The sequence below is a fragment of the Dasypus novemcinctus genome, chromosome 7, assembly GCF_030445035.2.
Source record: "Dasypus novemcinctus isolate mDasNov1 chromosome 7, mDasNov1.1.hap2, whole genome shotgun sequence".
NCBI classification, from domain to species: Eukaryota; Metazoa; Chordata; class Mammalia; order Cingulata; family Dasypodidae; genus Dasypus; species Dasypus novemcinctus.
This window is the reverse complement of record NC_080679.1, coordinates 9,652,989-9,673,714: the sequence shown is the minus strand read 5'-3', so window position 1 is coordinate 9,673,714 and position 20,726 is coordinate 9,652,989.

Below are 20,726 nucleotides of genomic sequence, written 5' to 3'. Positions count from 1 at the left end.
GCAGAATGGGGCTGGGCGAGAGGAGGGGGGAGCCAGCGCTGTGGAGAAATGGGGTCGACTTTCAGGTTCAGCCTGCGGGAATTCTCTACCGGTTCAGCGGCCAAACCAGCCACGCGAGGCCAGAGGCGGTGGGAAACGATTAGCAGAGGATTCGTGATTGCTTCTTCCCAGCTTCGCTCAGGGATCGGATCCTCCGTGGGAACCAGGGGCTTCACTCAGACCCAAGGCTCTGAGTCGGCCATGACCCCTAAGGAGTAAGCTGTTAAAGAGAAACCTATTAAGACGAGTAAATAATTAATATGAGCTCAGGGAGGTACTCGGCGAAGCGTTTCCAAGGCAGAACCACCAATTGTAAATATTAATTGGCACCTTTAGAGCAGAGACTCAGATATTGAGATCAAACAGATGAGGAAGTCATAACGCCCACTACCTCTTTTCAAGTAGAGTCTTACTCTGCAAAAAAAGCTTTTCACAGGGTTTCTGCTCTGATAGGCAAGGATTTACAGAGAGACGAGCTTGCAGGTAGAGTCTGCTGTCCAAAACCAAGTCCAGATAGTTTGGTGTGATGAATATTTTTGTCTAGAATGAAGTTGGTGGTTCTCCCTCTGGAAGCAGAAGTAAATAATTAGGCCAAGCAATTTTCAGATTAATTTAATTACTGTAGTTTGAGTTTGGCGTGCACCATCAGGAAACTGGAAATACTAAGAGGTAGCCCTAGGGTTTCCCTGATACCAAATTCAAGGCTGATTTCCTTGAATTATTTGATAGCGCACGTTTCACCCTCCTGGGCCTGCCCATGTTCTCTATGTCTCGGGTACAGAGGAACCCCTGGAGACTCGGCCTCTGGAGTGCTTGCTCCACAGCTGATTCCACGCAAGGGCAAGCTCCTGAGAAGAGAGAGGAGAGCGTATCTCCTTTGTCCACTCTGGAGTGGCTGGGCAGAGCTAGTCACCTAGTGGAAGTCAATCCTAAATCTTGCTTGCCCTAGCTTCCGGGGTTCCCATCCAGGTGCTTGGCCTTGGAGGAAAATTCACCCAAACTCAAAGACACTTGGTGTCCTCCTTCTTTCATCTTCCAAGTATCTCCTTTCTGTCAGACAAGCAAACAAGCAGTCGAAATAGTTTGAACCTTCCTCGAAGCTCCCAACACAACCCAGTTGCATCCAACTCTTCGCATTGCTTGGAGACTGTCCGTTCTCTGCCAACCCTAGCTGTAACACTTTCCTGGCATCTCAGAGTAACTTCCTGGGAGGTGAGGGCAGCACAAAATACAGGGAGATGATGGGAAATGATAAAGACCCTGAGGCCCAGGAGGCTGGGCATAAACCCCACACAGACCTTCTTTCACTCTTCCACCTGCTCGCTCCAGGCTGCCGTTTTCTTTTTACAGGAATGGACTAAGAATTTAAAATGAATTTTAAAATGAATAGGGACTTTTAAAATGGAAGTGATCTGTAAATATTTCTGCCCTTAAGTGGGCAGGAGGGATGCAGTAGTTCATGCAAGTGGGAAATGAATGCCGGCTCTCTTTCCCTCCCTGTCCCAGAGTCTCCCAGAGTGAAGCCTCAGCAGTTGTCCAGGTGGGCAGCACAGAGTATGCCGTAGCACCTGGAATGGATTTTCAGGGACACCTGGGTATGACAAAGCCTCCTTTCTTTGGAAAAAATATAATGTTCCATTTTAAATCATCTGCTGATGGAGTTGTGCTGTACCATCTCAGACTCCATTGTAAACACACACACACACACACACACACACACCGCACCTTGCTGTATCTCCCAATTCTTTAATATACAACTTCTGCACACAAACTGACTAGTTAGAATTTCTTGGTCAAAGAAATGGGACTGTGCTCCACTTTCAGAATCAGCAAGAAGTAGAGGGAAGGCAACAGCTATAGAAGGTGAGAGCCATCCTGCATGAAAAAAGCACAGCCCACCCAGGAGTGGCACCACACACACGGAGATCTGGTGCAGCAAGATGACGCAACAAAAAAGAGACGCAGTTTCTCATTGCTGCCGGATAATGCAAGTGGACACAGAAGAACACAAAGTGAATGGACACAGAGAGCAGACAACTGGGGGGAAGGGAGAGAAATAAATAAATAAAAAACATATATTATTACATATCTACAATATAATTACATATACATTGTTATACTTTATGTATTATACATATATACATATGTATACATGTTGTAAGTATGTATTATTGTTATACAGGCATGTCTTGTATTGTTCTTTGCTTTGATTGCACTCTGTAGGTAATTGTGTTTTTTTATGAATTGAAGGTCAGTGGCAATCCTGTGAGTAAGTCTCTTGGCACCATTTTTCCCAAAAGCATGTGCTCACTTCGTGTATCTGTGTCATATTCCAATTAAGCTACATGCCTAGTTTTTTTAGACATAGTGCTATTGGCCATAACTATGCCTGGGAAACCAAAAAAAAAAAAATCATGTCATTTATTTCATGGTGATATTTGCTTTCTTGTGGTGGTCTGGAACCGAATCCGCAACATCTCTGAGGCATATATATATTATTACATATAGATATACACACAATATAGTATATGATTACATATATAGTATGTTTTATGTCTGTACACACACATCAGTCTGCTGAAAGGCATCTTTGGTCCCTGCATTCTAATCCCAGCTCCGTAGATTTTAATCACATGGATGAAAAAGGAGCCCTAAACGGAGCTGTTTTAATTCATTCACCCTGACCTTCCCTGGAGGACTCCTCCTAAGCCAGGGGCAGCCCCAGGCTTGATTTAGAACATGGGTCCCCGGGAAACCAGGACTCCCAAGAATGGCCACGTCATGTCATCTCCAGGGAGGCTCTCTCAGGCAGCTCTGTTTCAGGGCAAACGTTGGGGGACAGACGTTTTCCCTAGGAGGGAGGAAGGAGCCTGGACCTGCCCTGAAGGTCGATGCTGGAGGCAGGGGAAGCCTGGCTCTAGCTCCGAAGGCCCTTCCCCAGCCCAGGGCAGCAGGGTCACCTGGCGCCCGGCCCCACGTGGGTGTGTCAGAGGCCCAGGTCTTCTGCCAGGACCAGCTCAGGGCAGCCCACCGTCCCAGTGGTCAAGCGGGCGTTGGCCAGGGCGTGCACCCTGAGCTGCATGCAGGTGACACACCTTGCCTACCTTGGCCTGGCAGCTTGTTCCAGCCACCAGCTTCCTTTGCGCTGGGCAGACAGCCTCGCCTCCACATCTCAGGGGAGCCAGGATCATCTTTTGTGCAGGACATCTTCTGATAGCATGTTTAGAAGACTACCCTTTTCTGCTGCCTCAGTGCTCGGCTTCCCCGTGGGCACTGAGAAGTTCTTGTGAGCAGAAGAAAGTCCTGCTTCATTAAGAATACAGGCAGGGACCTGGGGCTGCTGGAAGAGTTTCCTTTGCAATTAGTACATTAGTTCCAGTAAAGGAAGGGGCTGCCTGTCACGGATTAAGACAGACAAGCCCCATCCGAGGGCCAGCACATGGTGCCCAAACAGATGAATAGGCCTGGAAGATCTGGCACCACCAAGGAAGGAGACTCGGGCCAAGGTTAAGGTCAAGCTTGTCCCTTTCTGTCAGGGCCAGAGCACAGAATCCTGCTGAGTCACACACAGCCTCACGCACGTGCTCCCCCTCGTGGGCCCGCGTTTGGGGGCACAGTGACCAAAGGCCCAGGAGCGAGGGGGCCCTGAGGCCCAACAGGCCTCCCTTGGATGGGTGGGAAGAGCCTGGGCTTGGCTTCAGATCCAGGCAGCCCCACTTGGCCCCAGCACCCAGGCCCTGCGCTGGGCGCCCTGCTCTCTGGATATGCTGGCAACGACCCACGCAGGTCCCGGCAGGTGTCCGTGCCCCTCTCCTTCACTGCTGTGGGTGTGATCCTTTCTCAAGGGCAAAATGATTTAGGAGCCAGGGATTTGCTTGTAAATGTGCCCCTTTTTCCTTCCTAGGGTCTGGCTCAAGTTTTCAAACTTCAGGATGCATACGTATCAGCGTACCAGGTACATGTGCGCAAAACTGAGTCGACCGCACTTTGTGGGCTATTTCAGCACTGGCAAGGGCCGTTTTGACATGAAGCAGATTCTGACTGGGGCTCAAGCACTGGGTCAGCTCTGCGTTGTTATCGTTGCTGTAGACAGAGGACGGCAAGCCAAACAGCGTGCAGTTCCTTCTCTTCGTGGTGGGTGCAAGGAGCCTTCCCTGAGCCAAAGGCCGAAGCGGCCTCCTGAGCCACAGGGGCCAAGCGTGACTCCTAGAAGGACGATGACAAGACAAAGTGGGGGCTTCCTGGGGTGCTCCATCAATCTGCAGCCTCCGCGGGCTCTCCCCAGCTCTAGGACCTGCCCTTGAGCTTGGTAGATTCAGACATTTCATGTTTTCAGTTGCTCCATGAGGGGTGAGGCTTCGGAAAACCGATTTATACTAACTACACTTCCCAGAGATGGGCTTGGCGGTGCTGTCATGGTAGACAGCCTCAAACCTCAGGGGCTGAAAGCCTCGATGCGTTGGTTCTTGGTGATGCAAAGGCCACCGGGGGTCCCAGCAAATGTCCAGGGCACTGTCCACCCTGTGATAGCTCAACTTGCGCCCTCGCACCACCCACATAGCTACAGATGACGGTGCAGGAGAAGTGAGCATGCTCCTTAGATGCTCACCTGGAAGTAACACAAGCCACCTTCCCTCCAATGGAAGGCACACAGCAGCACCAACCTCTAGGGGGCAGGCAAGAGCAAACCCACAGAAAGCCCAGAAGGAAATGAACTGCAAGTATTGGAGAGGAGCTTTGGCCACAGGGGTCAGCCTGTCTGGCAGCTGGCACCCACACGACTGTGTTCCCTCCAGACAGTGACGTGCCCGAGAGCGGGAGTGACCAGGCTGAGGTCAGTGGGCACAGACTGGGCAGCAGGAGCTGCACGTGCATGCTTGACAAACAGCTTGATAAACGTTCCTTTCTTCTCTGTTGATTCAGTTTGGAGTCCAGACTACTCGCGACCATGAGAAACAGGATTTCCTGTGTTCGTTCATTTTTGTGCCCCTCAGGCTGCACATTACCACTGGCAAACATTTATAATAGAGTCAGTTCTTACTTTATGTCACATACATGGAATATCTATCATCTGTCTATACATATATGCGTATGTATCTAGTGTGTGTGTATATGTACTTGGGAGGGTCACAGTGGGGAGGTGGGAGTTTTCGTCTCCCTGGATGCGCTCCCTTCTTCTCCCAGTGGTTTCCTTTGGCCATGACTAAGTGTGGCCAATTTTAGCCACTTGGTGTGGAGGCACTCATGGCATGGATTTTGGAGTCAACCTGCTGAGAGCTGGCATGATTTCTCCAGGCAGCCACTGAAATAGCGGCTCAACCCGCAGCATTCCATCTAATGTCTTTGCCACACAGAGTCAGTAGCTCCCAGCAATATCCCCACGGCACACAAAGGCTTTTGGGAGCCTCTCTCTCACTCATCACTGTCAGCCTCAGCTCTATCTAAGGGCAGCTCAGAGCACTGTCTGACGAGTTGTCTCTCGGGGCAGCCGTCTTCCTCTACTTGTGCAGGGATGCTGCTCACACCTGGAGAGTATGGGCTCTGTCTTAGTCACTTTTATGAGCTTTGCAGCACAGGGCTGTGGACACAGTAGGTGCTCAAGAAATGTTTGCTAAAAATCCAACTTCTAGAGTGAGCCATATGAAACCAACAGTACGCAACCTTTTATTTTTAAGATTTATTTTATTTATTATTTCTTTGTTTCGTACTTGCTGTTTCTGTTCATCTTCCTTGTTTCTTTGGGAGGCACCGGGAACCAAACCTGGGACCTCCAAAGTGGGAGCGAAGTGCCTAATTACTTGCACCATCTCTGTTCCCTTCAATTAACTTTTTTTTCTTTTAAGATGGGACTATCTTTTGATGCACAAAAATGACAATTTAACTATGGCTCAACTTCGTATATGGCAGTCATTTTCATCTCAATAAATTGTCGTATATATCATTCTTACTGGCTCCCCAAATTATTCATAAGATCAAATATGATTACCCTAAAATTTTCACTTAAGCTTGATTTCTGCTTAGTCACAACCATTTCATTCTTTTCCTGAATAATCTATGTTTCATGTAACTTTAAGGCATTTGAAAAATATGTGCCGTACATATTTTTTATTTTATTTTATTTTATTTTAAGATTTATTTATTTATTTATTTATTTCTGTCCCCTTCCCCCCTCCCGCCCCACCCTGGTTGTCTGTTCTCTGTGTCTCTTTGCTGCGTCTTCTTTGTCTGCTTCTGTTGTCAGCGGCATGGGAATCTGTGTTTCTTTTGGTTACATCATCTTGTTGTGTCAGCTCTGTGTGGGTGGTGCCATTCCTGGGCAGGCTGCACTTTCTTTCACGCTGGACGGCTCTGCTTAGGGACACACTCCTTGCGCGTGGGGCTCCCTTATGCGGGGGACACCCCTGCGTGGCAGGGCACTCCTTGCGCGCATCAGCACTGCGCGTGGGCCAGCTCCACACGGGTCAAGGAGGCCCGGGGTTTGAACTGTGGACCTCCCATGTGGTAGACCGACGCCCTAACCACTGGGCCAAGTCCGCCGCCCTGTACATATTTTTTAAAAACAATGCGTGCATTATCTGTTGATGAAACATTATGTTTTTCTAGGTCTAAGTCTAAAGCTGCTCAAAACTCACTCAGAAATTTTAACGTTATTTCCAGTTTAAAACAATGCAAAGTAAGCCGTGTCTCTAACATACATTACAACATGAAACACCATAATTAACAGACAGCTTAACGTCATGATCTGGGAGGAATTGAAATTTATGATACAAAACAGAGCTAGATAAACAAAATTAAGCAAACAAAGGCATGAATACAGACAATTTGGGAGTTTCAGTTGATGGTATTCCCAGGCTTGACCTGAAGAAAGTTAAGAAGACTTTTTTGGCTCCCTCAACCTCCTTCATGTCACACAAATCACAACATCTATCTCTTAATTTAATGATCTGGGGCCTGCACCATCAAGAGCATTATGTGGTCAGCTACCAGCTCTCATCTCTACCTAATTTCAGGAATGACATTCTCTTCAATAATAATAAAGATTGCCAATGTGTCTAGTGAGTGCTGATGATGTATTAGACATTGTATTAAGAGTTCACTATAAATTATTTGATTTAGTTTTTCTAGCAAGCCAGTGAGGTATGTGTCTAGTTTTGCCATCCAAGAAACTAAGTATTAGAGAGTTTAAACATTTTACCCCACCCACTCAGGGAATAAGCCACAAAACTGACATTCCAGCTCAGGACTGCCAAATCCCCAGTTGGAAGGACCCTGTGCATGTTAGTCCTTCTGTTATTGGGGTTTGGTTTCATTATTGGGGATACAGGAAAGCAAGGTTGCAGTGAGATGGCGAGATGCCCTCTTATTTGAACAGAGATGCAGCTGGTGGAATCTGCTGGGAAGTTGGCATTAGACTGCGATTGCTAACCAGGGCCTGTCCCAGGCCACTCTGGGTGGGGGCTTGGCTGGACAACATAAGTGGGTGGAGACTAGGGTCAGGGAAACCTGGTTGCAGAGGCTGCTGTCAGATTCCAAGCTGGGTAGAGCTCTCCTTGTTCAGGAATGCTCAGAGGAAAACCAAGTGCAGCCAAATCCAGCCAATTTAAAGACAGAACCAACATGAGAGTATAGAAAAATACTGCAGAACAAAGGAAAGGCAACAGAAGTCATGAGACTCAGAGTAAAAACCAGATTTGGTCACATTTATGAAAATTCAATGAAGTAAAAGGATATTTGAGCCTATGTATACTTCCATGCTAGTAAATTTGGAAATACAATAAAAAGGAAGAGTTTATAGAAAAATAAATAATCAAGAGGAGACAGAGGATTCAAGGAGATGTTAGATAATTTGGTGAAGCACAATTGTCACAAACAGATCATTCTTAAATGGGTTAAACATTTAGAGTTTAGTGGAAGGAAATGTTCCCAATTCATTTTAGGAAGCCAGGATAAGTCTGGTTCTAATTTTTAAAAGACAGAACAAAAAGAAAACTAGAAATCAGTTGAATTAAAAAGTGCCCTGTAAGAAGAGCCACCCAGCATGAAAGAAAGTGCAGCCTGCCCAGGAATGGTGCTGCACACATGGAGAGCTGACACAACAAGATGACGCAACAAAAAGAAACACAGATTTCCATGCTGCTGACAACAACAGAAACGGACAAAAAAGATGACACAGCAAATAGACACAGAGAACAGACAACTGGGGTGGGGGGGTGGTGGGGGAGAAGGGGAGAGAAATAAATAAATAAATCTTTAAAAAAAAGTGCATATGCAAATACCATCAATAAAAAGTTTAGCAAATGATACATTAAAAGAAAAGCATTCCAGGGAAGCAACTGTGGCTCAATCAGTTGGGCTCCTGTCTATCATATGGGAGGCCCTGGGTTCATGTCCCGGGGCCTCCTTGTGAAGGCAGGCTTGCCCACATGCCACAGAGTGCCACCGGCCCACAAGCACCGCAGACAGCCGACTCAGCAAGGTGATGCAACAACAAAAAAAAACACAGAAGAGCATGCAGCGAAGGGCTACAGAGAGCAGACAGCATGCAAAAAAAAGCCTGAGGATGGGGGATTAAAAAAAAAAAACAAAAACCATTCTACAGTGAATTAGAATAGGGGTTGTTTTGGGGAGAACAAATATGTTTTTCCCCTAGGAAAACAATTGACATAATTGTTCATAGTAGTAGATTGTAAGAGAAATAAAGTGATAATTTCACAGACAAAGGAAAGGAATGGGAGGAATTTGAACATTTGTAGTATACAGGAGGTGCTCAATTACCATTTATTGAATGAATGACTAGCAAAAACTACTCGGTAAAGTAGCAACTGAAGGATAACCTGTAACATGACAGAGAATATTCATCTAGGTCTGCATCAGATGTAGGGTGAAGTGGGTTTTATTAGCAGCTTTCCTATTACAGGGAAGAAAAAATCAATGATGCCAGAAGAAACTATAACACAATAAAAGCTCAATTCAAGGTGGCATAATAAATGGTAAAATACCTCAGAATATACTGATCTGTATGAAGAAAATCCTAAAATACTATTATTTTAAAGATTTATTTTTATTTATTTATCCCCCTACCCCCCACTGTTTGCGTTTGCTATCTGCTCTCTGTTCATCTTCTTTTTACGAAGCACTGGGATATGAACCTGGAACCTCACATGTGGGAGGGAGGCACCCAATCACTTGAGCCACGCCCTTGCTCCCTGCTTGTTGTGTTGCTCATTGTGTTTCCTCACTGTGTCTCCTCATTGCATCATCTCGCTGCGTCATCTTGTTGCATCAGCTCATTGTACCAGCCTGTCATGCCCAGCTTCTTGTGCCACATCTGCTTACCTAAAATGTTATTAACGGATATGAAAGAAGCTTAAACGGACGGCAAGCCATGTTCTCTGACAAACCATTAAGTGGCCTTCACATGCATCCAATTACTTGTGTTTCAGTGATGGCTTCCCAAGCATGTGTTACCTGCAGGCACAGTTATAAAATCTGAAGGCAGAGCCATATAAAAGAGAGACCACCTCCTCACCTTTATGAGCTCTCTCCACCAGTAGTTCTTAACCAGGGTGATTTTGTCCCCTAGGGGACATCTGGTGAGGTCTGGAGACATTTTGAGTTGTTACAGCTGGGGTACTACTGGTATCTAGAGGGTAGAGGCCAGGGCCAAATACCCCACATGCCCAGCACAACCTCCCACAACAAAGAGTGACCTGGGCCAATATATTGACAGCGAAGCAGTTGAGAAACCCTGCTCTAGATAGGGGAAAAAATTCAAAGTATTATGTAATTCAAATTGTCACCAAAAAATGCAATTGAAGAGTAGGGGGCTGTAACTCTGGCTATTGGGGTAAAACTGAGGGATCAAAGTTAGCTGAGGGAAAATGATTAGGTAAGAGTCCCGTGGCTCAGTGGCCTACATGGGGCATTTCTATAGCTCATTTTGTGCATTATTATATATCCTCAACATAGATCTTTCAATAAATGAATGAACTAATACAGTTCTTTTAAAAGAAGTATAGGAATGCACCTGCTATAATTTTAAACATAGTTAAAAGTGACACACATATATATGTGTGTGTGTATATATACACACACACAAACAACACACACATATGCACATGCACAATAGGTAGCCATCACAAAAGTGCTTAGGTTAAACTATCATTAATCCTTTCAGAAATAAGGTGAAGCTATAAATACAAAAATAAAATTAAATAATGCATCTATTGTCTAGGGATTACTTATGAACATAGAATAACATGGGAGCTAATGCACTTTTAACACATTTTAATAATAAAAGCATATTTTGGAAATACTGTACCGAGGACAATTCTATTAGATTTTCAATTTTCATCAGTGCCTCCTCTTAAATTAATTTTATTGCTGCACTCTTGGGAGTTATCTGGAATTTTCTTCCCAATTTCAAACAGTTCTTGTGCATCTTTCTGGATGAATCTGGAAGTCCTTGAAAATTGTAGTCCAATGTTTTACTATTGATGCACCTCATCCCCAGGCAATGCCATGCTCTGAAAGATATCTTTTCATTCCCTTTGAGCACTCTAGAGTTTGCTCAGGTAGAAATGTACCTGTGGGCATTTAAAACTTCTTCAATGGGTATTACAATAATCATTGACTATATTAAGAATTTTTTAAAAACCTGTTCTTTTATCATCTTGTATATTTAGCTCTTAACCCAATTCTGTAAGATCAGGTCTACAAAGCTATAATTACCTGTGTAATTTAGGTAAAATCTATTATTAAAAAATAGGTGTTTTTAATAAGATCCCGTTTTCATTCTGTAAAATTCATGCGTGCTTATTGTGAAGAATTCAGGCAGGGCAGAAACAATACAAAGAAGAAAGTTTAAGAGAAAAGTCACCGATATTCTCGATTTAAGGAGAATACAAGCCCCAACAAAAAGATTCTATATTAATTTAAGACACATCAAAGTAAAAAGGGTTTCCAAAACACACCTCATCTGAATTATATTTAGAGTTTGCATTTTGATTAGAACTGCCTACACAATGTGATTTGAGGCCTCTTTGTTAAAAAATAATTCTTCCAAGCTGTCAGAGGATGTGACATTCCTCCACCAGAGATTCTCTCCAGCTTCCAAAATTCTGCTGACCTTGGGCAAATCCCTCCAATTTGCTAGTCCTCACAATTTCCAGCTTCAAAAGCAGGGAACTGAGCCAAGTTATTTCTAAAGACTCTTCCACTTCTCACTTTCTATGGGCTACTTCCTTGTTAAAGTGGAAAAGGGGAGTGTTTATTTGATAAAGTGAAAAAATAAAAAAAGTGTGCTCAGGATGGAATGGGGGCCTCAGGAGTAGAGGGGCAGGGCGAACGTCTGGGCCCCTCAAGTACAGAATGGAGGAAACTCAGATATTTGGGATGGAAATAAAAGGTGAGGAAGATATGACCAAATATAGGAAGTTTCACTTCTTCCACAATTTTATCTAAGGTTGATCTAAATTTTATTGACTGTGTCTTCAATGACTAGTACATTAAAATTTTTTATATGGGCAATTAAAGCTTAAAGTGAAAAAAAGGACACCCATTTGGGATGAGTCTTTAAATTCTACTGCGGCTGCTTGTGCTTCCTGGACTGATTGTTTTCAGATCATTAACCAATTGACAGAGGTGAAGGATTAAACGAACTACTAACTTAGGTGTCAAGGAAGTAAGAGATCTCAAAGTGAGTGAGCAGATAATGTAAGTCAAGATGTGCAGCTTAGCAGATTTTGATGAGCGTTTTAACTTTGGAAAGTTATTGATACTCCTATCAAGGGAATCTTGTGGTTTGCAGTTAGAGGGCACTTAGTAAAGTAACAGACTGCGTCAATGAAACCATCCCACCAGGTAAGATTTAAAGCTTGGTCAATGTTTGTGGAACTTTTTATTGTTTTTTTTTTTTTAATGTAAAGATCTATCTATCTATCTATCTATCTATCTATCTATCTATCTATCTATCTATCTATCTATCTATCTTCCCTTTCCCCCTGTCCCAGTAGTCTGTTCTCTGTGTCTATTGGCTGCGTGTTCTTCTTTGTCCGCTTCTGTTGTTGTTAGCGGCACAGGAATCTGTTTCCTTTGTTGCGTCATCTTGCTGTGTCAGCTCTTCGTGTGGGTGGCGCCATTCTTAGGTAGGTTGCACTTTCTTTCGTGCTGGGCCGTTCTCCTTACGAGGTGCACTCCTTGCGCGTGGGGCTCCCCTACACGGGGGACACCCCTGTGTGACACGGCACTCCTTGCGCGCATCAGCACTGCACGGGACCCAGCTGCACACAGGCCAAGGAGGCCCGGGGTTTGAACCGTGGACCTCCCATGTGGTGGACGGATGCCCTAACCACAGGACCAAGTCCGCTTCCCAGGACTTTTTATTGTTGACTTGTTTCCTAGAATGTAAGCTCCACGCAGGCAGGACTCTGTTCTGTTTTGTTTGCTGATGCTTTCCTGGGGCCTGGAACAGAGCCTGGCTCAATAAAAATTTGTGAATGACAAATTCTAGGCGTGCCTGAAAAGACAGACTTCCTGCGGGGTAGAGCTCATTCATAGAGTAAGCCAGGAAAGAAAATTCTTTCAAATTCCAGTATTGTACCCCAAAGGAGTAGGAAAGGGCATCCCAAAACATGACCAAAGAAGAATTTCCTGACAACCTTACTGGATGGGGATCTGAACGAAATTTATTTGATTGAAGCAAATAAAGATCTGTATTCTCCTTATCTGTGACTGCGTAACAGACCCCTGAGACTTGGAGCCACAAATCAGCAACCTTTTCCTTATGCTCCTAGATTCTTTGAGACAGGAATTTGGACAGTGGGCATGGCTTGTCTGCCCGCCATGATGCCTGGGACCTCCCCTGAGGAGATGTGAAGGGTGGAGGAAGGGGTTGGAATCTTTTGGCGACATCATCACTCACATGGCTGGGGCCTGGGCATGACCAGAAGTCTAGCCTGGGCTGGGGCTGCTAAAGAGCGTCCACAGGTGCCCTCTCCCTGGCTTGGGCTTTGCAGCCTGGAGGCTGTGCTCCGAGGGCAGCTGCCTAAGAGGTAGGCAGAAGCTGTATCCCCTTTGTTGACCCTCTACCACCCTCTATTGTCACAGCTAATGCTAATGAAGCAATGTCAAAGAATTTGTAGCCACCTTAAAAACTGCCACAAAGTGCAAAGTCTTTACTTAGAGCGCAGCGAGCAGCAAAGATGCCTGCATAACATAATTTAATTACAGGCTGGAAGATGCTGGTTAAAAAAAATCACAGTCATTTTTCAACAACTCTATTGAATGCCTACTGTGTGCCGGGCTGTATTCTAGGTACAGGGATACCAAATGGAACAAAAAAATACATGTCCTTGAGGAGCTTATATTTCAATAGGGTAAGATGGAGAATAAACAGATAAATAGGTTTGATCCACTCTCTGAGAGGCGTACAACTCCACAGAGAGTAACAGGCCCCAGAAGAGTGTTAGGAAATATTGTGACACATGGAAAGAGAGAACAACTACAATTCAACATAAGGTCAATGAAGAAATGACGTTTGACCCTCAAGTAGGGGAACATGGCAGGTTAAAGATAGCCACAGATGCCATGACATCCTTTCCTTTGAGATGTAGGGCCTATGCCCCCGCCTCTAGAACCTGGGTGGGCTCTGAGATTGCTTTAACCCATAGAATATGGTGAAAGTGGCTCAGTATCCATTTCCAGGATAAGGTCTTAAAAAACTGGCAGCTCCCATTTCTTGTGTTGGGCACCACCTGTTCTTGGAGCTGGAATCACCATGTAAAAACCCCAGCTATCCTGCTGGAGAGACCATGTGGAGAGGTTCTGAGACCACGTAAAAGAAATAGTGGCCCAGCTGAGGCCATCCTTCCAGCCATCCTACCAGGACTTGAGTGAAGCTGGTCCTCTATCCCAGCCAGCCACCAGCTGAACCTCATCAAATGACCCTAGTCGAGGCAGATGGAGCAGAAGAGCCAGCCAGCTGAGCCCTGCCTAAACTCCTGACCCGAAGTGAAAGTGAGAGTTGTTTTAAGCCACAGTGTTTGGGGGGTTTGTTACTAAGTAACAGACAATGGGAACAGGGAGTGAGCATCTGGGCAAAGAATGGTCCTGCAGGAGGAGCAGTAAGTGTGAAGGCCTTGAAGCCAGGGCATGCCTGGAGTGCCCTAAGAACAGCGGAGAAGCCCATGTAGCTGGAGCAGAGCGTCAGAGGGAAGAACAGGAGATGAAAACAGAGAGGCAAGAAAAGGAATAGTTATGCCTAGATTGTTTAGAGTCCTACACATCATTTTAAACATTTTGACTTTTTCTCTGAGTGTGATGGGAAACCACTTACAGGGTTTTGAACAGGAGAGTTAGTTCTATAAGTTAGTCTATAAGTTAGTTTTAAGTCTATAAGTCTATAAGTTATTTCTAAGGGTCATCTATAGAGAAGGAAGGGAAGGAAGACAGGTCAGAGGCAATTGCAATCTCCAGGGGAGAGATGAGGGAGCTTGGATCAGAAGGGTAGTGGTGAAGAAGGGAGAATGCAGACAGGACCTGGACATATTTGGATATATTTTGAGGGAATGGCCAATAGAATTTACTGGTAGATGAGATATGAAGAAGAATCAAAGTTGATCAAACATCTTTAGCCTGAGCAACTAGAAAGATGAAGTTGTCATTTTTTAAAAGATGGTTAAGACTGTTGAGTGGATCCGGTTGAGTTGAGGGAATACCAAGTGTTTGGTATCAGACATGTTAAATTTAAGATGTTAATTCAATATCCAACTCGAGTTGTTGAGTAAGCTGTTAGACATGGGATGGAGTTAAGGAGAGAGGACCAGCTTAGAAATGCAAATTAAGAGTTGTCAGCAGATAGTTGATCCCTCAAGGCATGAGGAGGGATGAGATCCCAAGCACATGAGTATGGATCGATAGAGAAGGAGCCCAACTGGACCTAGGGCTGTTCCAAAATGAAGAGGCAGGGAGGATGGTTTGAATGGGCCCAGCAAAGTGACTGAGGAGGTATAGCAGAGAGGCAGAAGGGAAATAGGAAGGGGCTGGGGTCTGGAGGACACGGGATGGAGGAAGCGATAGAAGAGGTCAAACCCTGCTGACATGTCAAGAAAGAAGACTAAGAGCTGATGACTGGTTTTAGCAATGTGGTGATGTCAGGGAGAGCACCTCCATGGAGGTGGGGGGAGCCTAACTGGAGGGAGTTCAGAAAAGAATGACAGACCATGGGTGAGGACAATTATTTGAGGAAATTTGTTGCAAAGGGAAGAGTGAAATGGGGTGGTCGTAGCAGGAGAATGGGATTCAATATGATAGACATTATAATGTGTTTGTGTACTGATGGAAATAGTCTTATCAACAGGGAAATGTTGATGATGCAGGAGAGCGAGGGGAGAGAATGCTTGGAGCATCCTTGGGTAGACCAGAAGGAGGTACACCCAGGGGAGGGTGGAGGTGCTGGGCTTGCAAGTCCCTTGAAGGCAGGGAATGTGTATGACCCCAACATTGGGTCCACTGCCTGACACATGGAAATCAGTACCCCCAAATACACTGCTGAATGAACGAACTACGGCAATAATGATGAGAGCTGGCTTTGCTTGAGGGCTTGCTCAATGTCAGGCTCCATTGACAGCCCTACATGGGCTAACTCACTTGCATTTCACAACAACCCTATGGGTGGGAATGCCCACTGCCCCTGTCCACAGATAAGCGTGCTTAGGCAGCCAAGCTTAGGCAGCCAAGCTCAAGGCAAAAAGTTAGTAAGAGTCAGATCTAGGATTCGAAACTAGGCACCTCGACTAGGTCAGGCCACGTGCCTTGGAATCCTAAACTGTGGCTGGAAAGCCTATGGTAAAGGGTACAAATGCCATTTCCATCAAATAAGTCTCTTGACACGAACATGGAAGGCTCACTCTCATCCACCATCCACCCACTGCTGAAGTCAGAAACACTCGGCGTGAAACAAGGTGCCAGGAGGCCTCATCGCCACGGGCACCCCTGCACCTCTCTCTTTCCTCACTCCCTCAGGTGACCCTTTAGAGCCTTAGTCCCTCTGTGGGGTTCACTTCTGACTTATCCTTAGTAATTATATTACTACTGTTGGTGCATTTGGATTTCCCTAAGATGATCAATTTTGGGAGCGTTTTTAAAAAAAAATGATTCAGAAAACATACAAACTCAAATAAGAATGTTGACGGGACGCCTCTGAGAATAAAAAGGCTAGCTCCATTTACTGAACGCTTTGCTGATGATCTATTTCCATTAACTCATTTAATTAGCAGATGACACCGTGAGGTGGGCTCCATGAGCATCCCTAATTTATGGACGAGACAACTGAGTCCATCGAGAGGTTAAATTACTTACTCAAGGGAAGCGGATGTGTCTCAACTAGTTGGGCTCCTGTCTAACACATGGAAATTCTCAGATTCAGGTCCTGGTGCCTCCTAAAAAGAAGATGAGCAGACACCGCCCCTGCCACAATGAGCCAATGCCACAAAGGGATGTTGCTCAGGCCGTCGGGCACTCACCTCTCTTGTGGGAGGCCCCGGGTTTGGTTCCTGGTGCCTCCTGGAGAAGGTGAGCAGCCAGACAAGAGAACTATCTGGGGGAGGGGGAACTAAATAAAGAAAAAATAAAGTAAATAAATAGATCTTAAAAAAAAAAAAAAAAAGCTGGCACGGCACAGCACAAAGTGGCTCAATGACTCGGTCCAGTTCTTTCTGACTCCCGATCCTGTGCTCTGTCTTCTCTCCTAATCTGACAGGGAAAAGTCACCCTCGTCATTCTCTTAAGAATCACTGTAACTTTTCAGGGACCCCTTAATATCTTTTACAAATGACAGGACTATATCTAGTTAAAAAAAAAATAGCTCCTGCTTCCATGTGTTTCTACACATTGCTCAATCACTTCTTTTGGAGAACAGAATGAAACTCTTTGGCATTCTAGGCCTTTAAAGCTCTTGGTAGTCAGGAAAAGATGCCCTTTCCTGGATGCCTTCCTTGTCACTGAAAAAGCAACGTCAGTGAGGAAGAGGCCCCCATCCTAGCAAACCCCCAAATGTGAGACCAGCCCTCACATCCCAACAGCAGGTAGGGAGGCCCACCAAGTGACAGGGGTGCCTGGAACCACCAAATCCTCACAAACAATCTAGGAGTTTATCGCTGTAATCCTGTAAATTTACTTTAAAAAATCCCTTTTCCATGTTTTATCTTATGCACACACATTTGCTTTTTAATGACAATGTCAATGTAGCGATTCTTCAATGGCCAACTCTCCGATCCAGTAATAGGCATTAGGTTAGTTGTATCTGGGAAGGGTCTCTGTTCAGACAGCTCAAATCACTCTAGATTAATATCTCCCCTACTCTGAACAATAAGCCTGAATACAATGGGCCCAGAGCTCCAGCTGTAGAGAGGGCCCAGTTTTCAGCTGCATAATGAGAGCGAAGCCACTTGCCAGCACCGTGGGTTTGAATAACTTCTGCTGACCTACAAGGCAATGTGGCTCATACCAGGTTCCAGGTTCAAATCTATGCACAGGGAGAAACCTGACCTCTGAATTGGTTTGCTATCCTAGAGGGAAGGTGAATATGAGCTTGCATGCCTGTGTGTACATGTGATGCATATATGTGCATGTGGTGTGTGCACACAGGCGTGCACTGGGCATATGGTATATACCCTGTGCATGCAGACAAGCATGCATGTCTGTTTGTGGCATGCGGGAGTAGAAGCAGATTCAGCCTTTAAGGTCAGGAAGACAGGTGGTCCAGAGGGGTGGGGATGTAATACCTGTATGGCCAGGTGATTCAGGAGGACCCAGGAAGCAGGTCTGCCATACCTGTCCAGGTGAGGGCCATTATGGCCAAGCTCATAGCAGCATGAAAAGAGGACAGTCATCTGGAGGTCAGCGTAGCAGTTAGCTGAAGCTGAGGCTGGTCGGGGGGACGCTGAAGGTCGGGCAAGGGAAACATGAAGTCAGACCAGCTCTACGTCTTCCCGGGCGAGGATTAGAGTAAAATGCAATTACATGCAAGATCATATGTCTTCGCTGATCTTCCCTGGATTGGAGCTGTAATTTCTCCTCTGAAACCTTCTTTCTATGCCTTATGGGTCTGGCATTTCAATTTAAGATAACGATTAACATTTTCATCTGTTCATCTTTAAATAGTTTCTCTCTTTTCCTTTGACATCGTAAGCTCTTTGTCTCTCAAATGACAACCACACACACAAAAGGAATGCCTGACTTTAAAGTGAAATTTGGCTTTATTATTAATTCTGCTCTGCAGTCATACTTATGAATTCCCAGGTTCTTAGTAAAACTGAGTTTCATTAGGACGAGAAGAAGAACCATTCCTATCTTTTGCATAAATAATGCAAACGACCATGTAGAAAGGTTGCCTGGCGGAGCCCATTTCTTTTCTTATTTCATTTAAAAGAGAGGATTGCGGTGTTCACATCTTCCCCAAGGTCCACAGTGGGAACCCTGGAAGCTCAAGGGAGGAAAGGGGGAAACCACTGAAGCAGAAGACCGTGGAAGAGACGGCCCAGAATACAAGCAACAGGGCGCAAGGACGGCCCAGCTTGCGGGCACCTGCCCCCCTTTGCTTCCTCACCTGCCAAGCGGGTTAGTAGCGGTGATGGGCGGCAGGGGATCAACACTCAGGTGAGGCCAGGTGTATGAAACCAGCAGCCACAAGGACAGTCACATTACCTTTGTAGTTACAGGAATTTATCACACCTATAACAGAGCACGCCAGTTCTTCCACAATTCTGTAAAATATTTACCTCAATTTCAAAATGAGGAAATTAATTCACAGAGAGATTTAGTAACTCAGTTGGTTGCAAAAGAGACACAGTGACCAGCTCGGACTCTGTGTTATCCTTCCACATGGACCCTGTTCTAGAATACATGGAGGATGTCTGGGGGGGAAAATTATCTGAAACACTGATAATTTTGGGCTCTTAAAAAGAGCAGAGCCCAAACCACTGATAATTTTCAGCTCTTAAAAAGAGCAGAGCCCAAATCATTTGAAAACAGGGGCCCAAATAAGCACATACACAGGCTTGTAGCAGCACGCTCACAGCAGCCAAAAGGTGGAAACCGCCCAAGTGTCCATCACTCGATGAAAGGATAAACAGCTTATGGTAGATACACACCACAGAATGTTATGCAGCCATCAAGATGGAACAGCGTTCTGATACCTGCTGCAATCTGGATGAACCTTGGAAACATTATGCTGAGTGAAAGCGGCCAAGCACAAAAGGCCACCTAGCACACGATTCCATTTGTATGAAATACCCAGACTCCATCAAGCCACAGGGACAGAAAGCAAACCTGTGGTTGCCAGGGACTGGAGAGGGAGGGCAACGGGGGAGAACTGCTTCATGGGCAGGGGTTTTACTTTGGAGTGATGGAAATGTTTTGGATTAGATAGAGGTGGCGGTTGCACAACATTGTGAATGTACTGAATGCCACGGAATTGTTCATTTAACATGGCTAATGTTCTGCCGTGTGAATTTCACCTCCCTACATTATTTTTAAAAGAACAGCAAAGGTGTCATCGTTTTAAAGTGCACCTCATCACTGGAAGGAGGGTGAAAGAAATGCTCCCCACCTGGGTGCCTCCATCTGATGACTTGGCCATCTCCACCACAATAGCAGGACTCCACTCCTCGTGTCTGTTGTGGAAATGTGACAGTCATTGGTCATGAAGTTGGATCAATAATTGAATTCTCAATGCCACACTCTGTTTCAGCAGTAACTTAGAAACAGACCGAGCTGTAGCAGAGGTAGTCTTGGCTAAATAAGGACAGGCTGATCTGGAAACCTTTTGGAAAGCAACATAAATGACTCAAAGATGATGCTCTGCCTCAAACAGCTTGCAGCCTTACTCATCTCTTCTACTGATTGCATGTGCCGCAGATAGGTATTGGTTGATACGTTTTTCTAACCAGTGCGTTTTGAGAAAGATATTTCTCACTGAGCCACCATGGGCTGAAACACTGGCATTCGGTGAAAGGTAAAGAAAACATTTAAGTGCTCACATATGGTAATTGTGGAAGGCCATGTTGAAAGCTCTTCCCATTCTTGTCCAGATACATAACTTATTCTGGTCTGATTATTCAACTTACGGTGCTATTAGAATAAGTCCAATATTTTAGGGGAACGGCTAAACTAATTTTGTATATCTACACACATACATGCCGCCCACAGGACAAATTGGACATGTAGAAAAAACAAGTTAGACTTGGCGTTAGAATACTTTTAGATTGTACCACTTTATTAAGCAGTGATGTGGATTCTGCATGTATTTCTGAGGGGCATCTGGTTTACCAATAAGAATGTGAGCTCCTTAAGAGAAAGAACCAAGACTCGAAGGAACAGGGGGTGTTTAACTCCAAAAACAGGAGACTTGTGTGTGTGTGTCCTGGACGTGGGGGTGGGATGAGGGCTAGAGGCATGGGAAGTGAAGACTGTGTGAAGCTGCTGGAAGAGCTACCATGTGGCAGAGACATTAACTAACTCTACACAGAGCCGGGCTGAGGTTACCAAGAGAGGAGATTTGGTTAAACTTACGGAAGAATGTTCTAGCAATGGAATGGATTACTTTCTAAGGCATTGAGTCTCCTTTTCTTAGAAGTGCTCAAACTGAGGCTAAATGTCTGTTTTGGCTATCTACTGTGGTGCAAAAA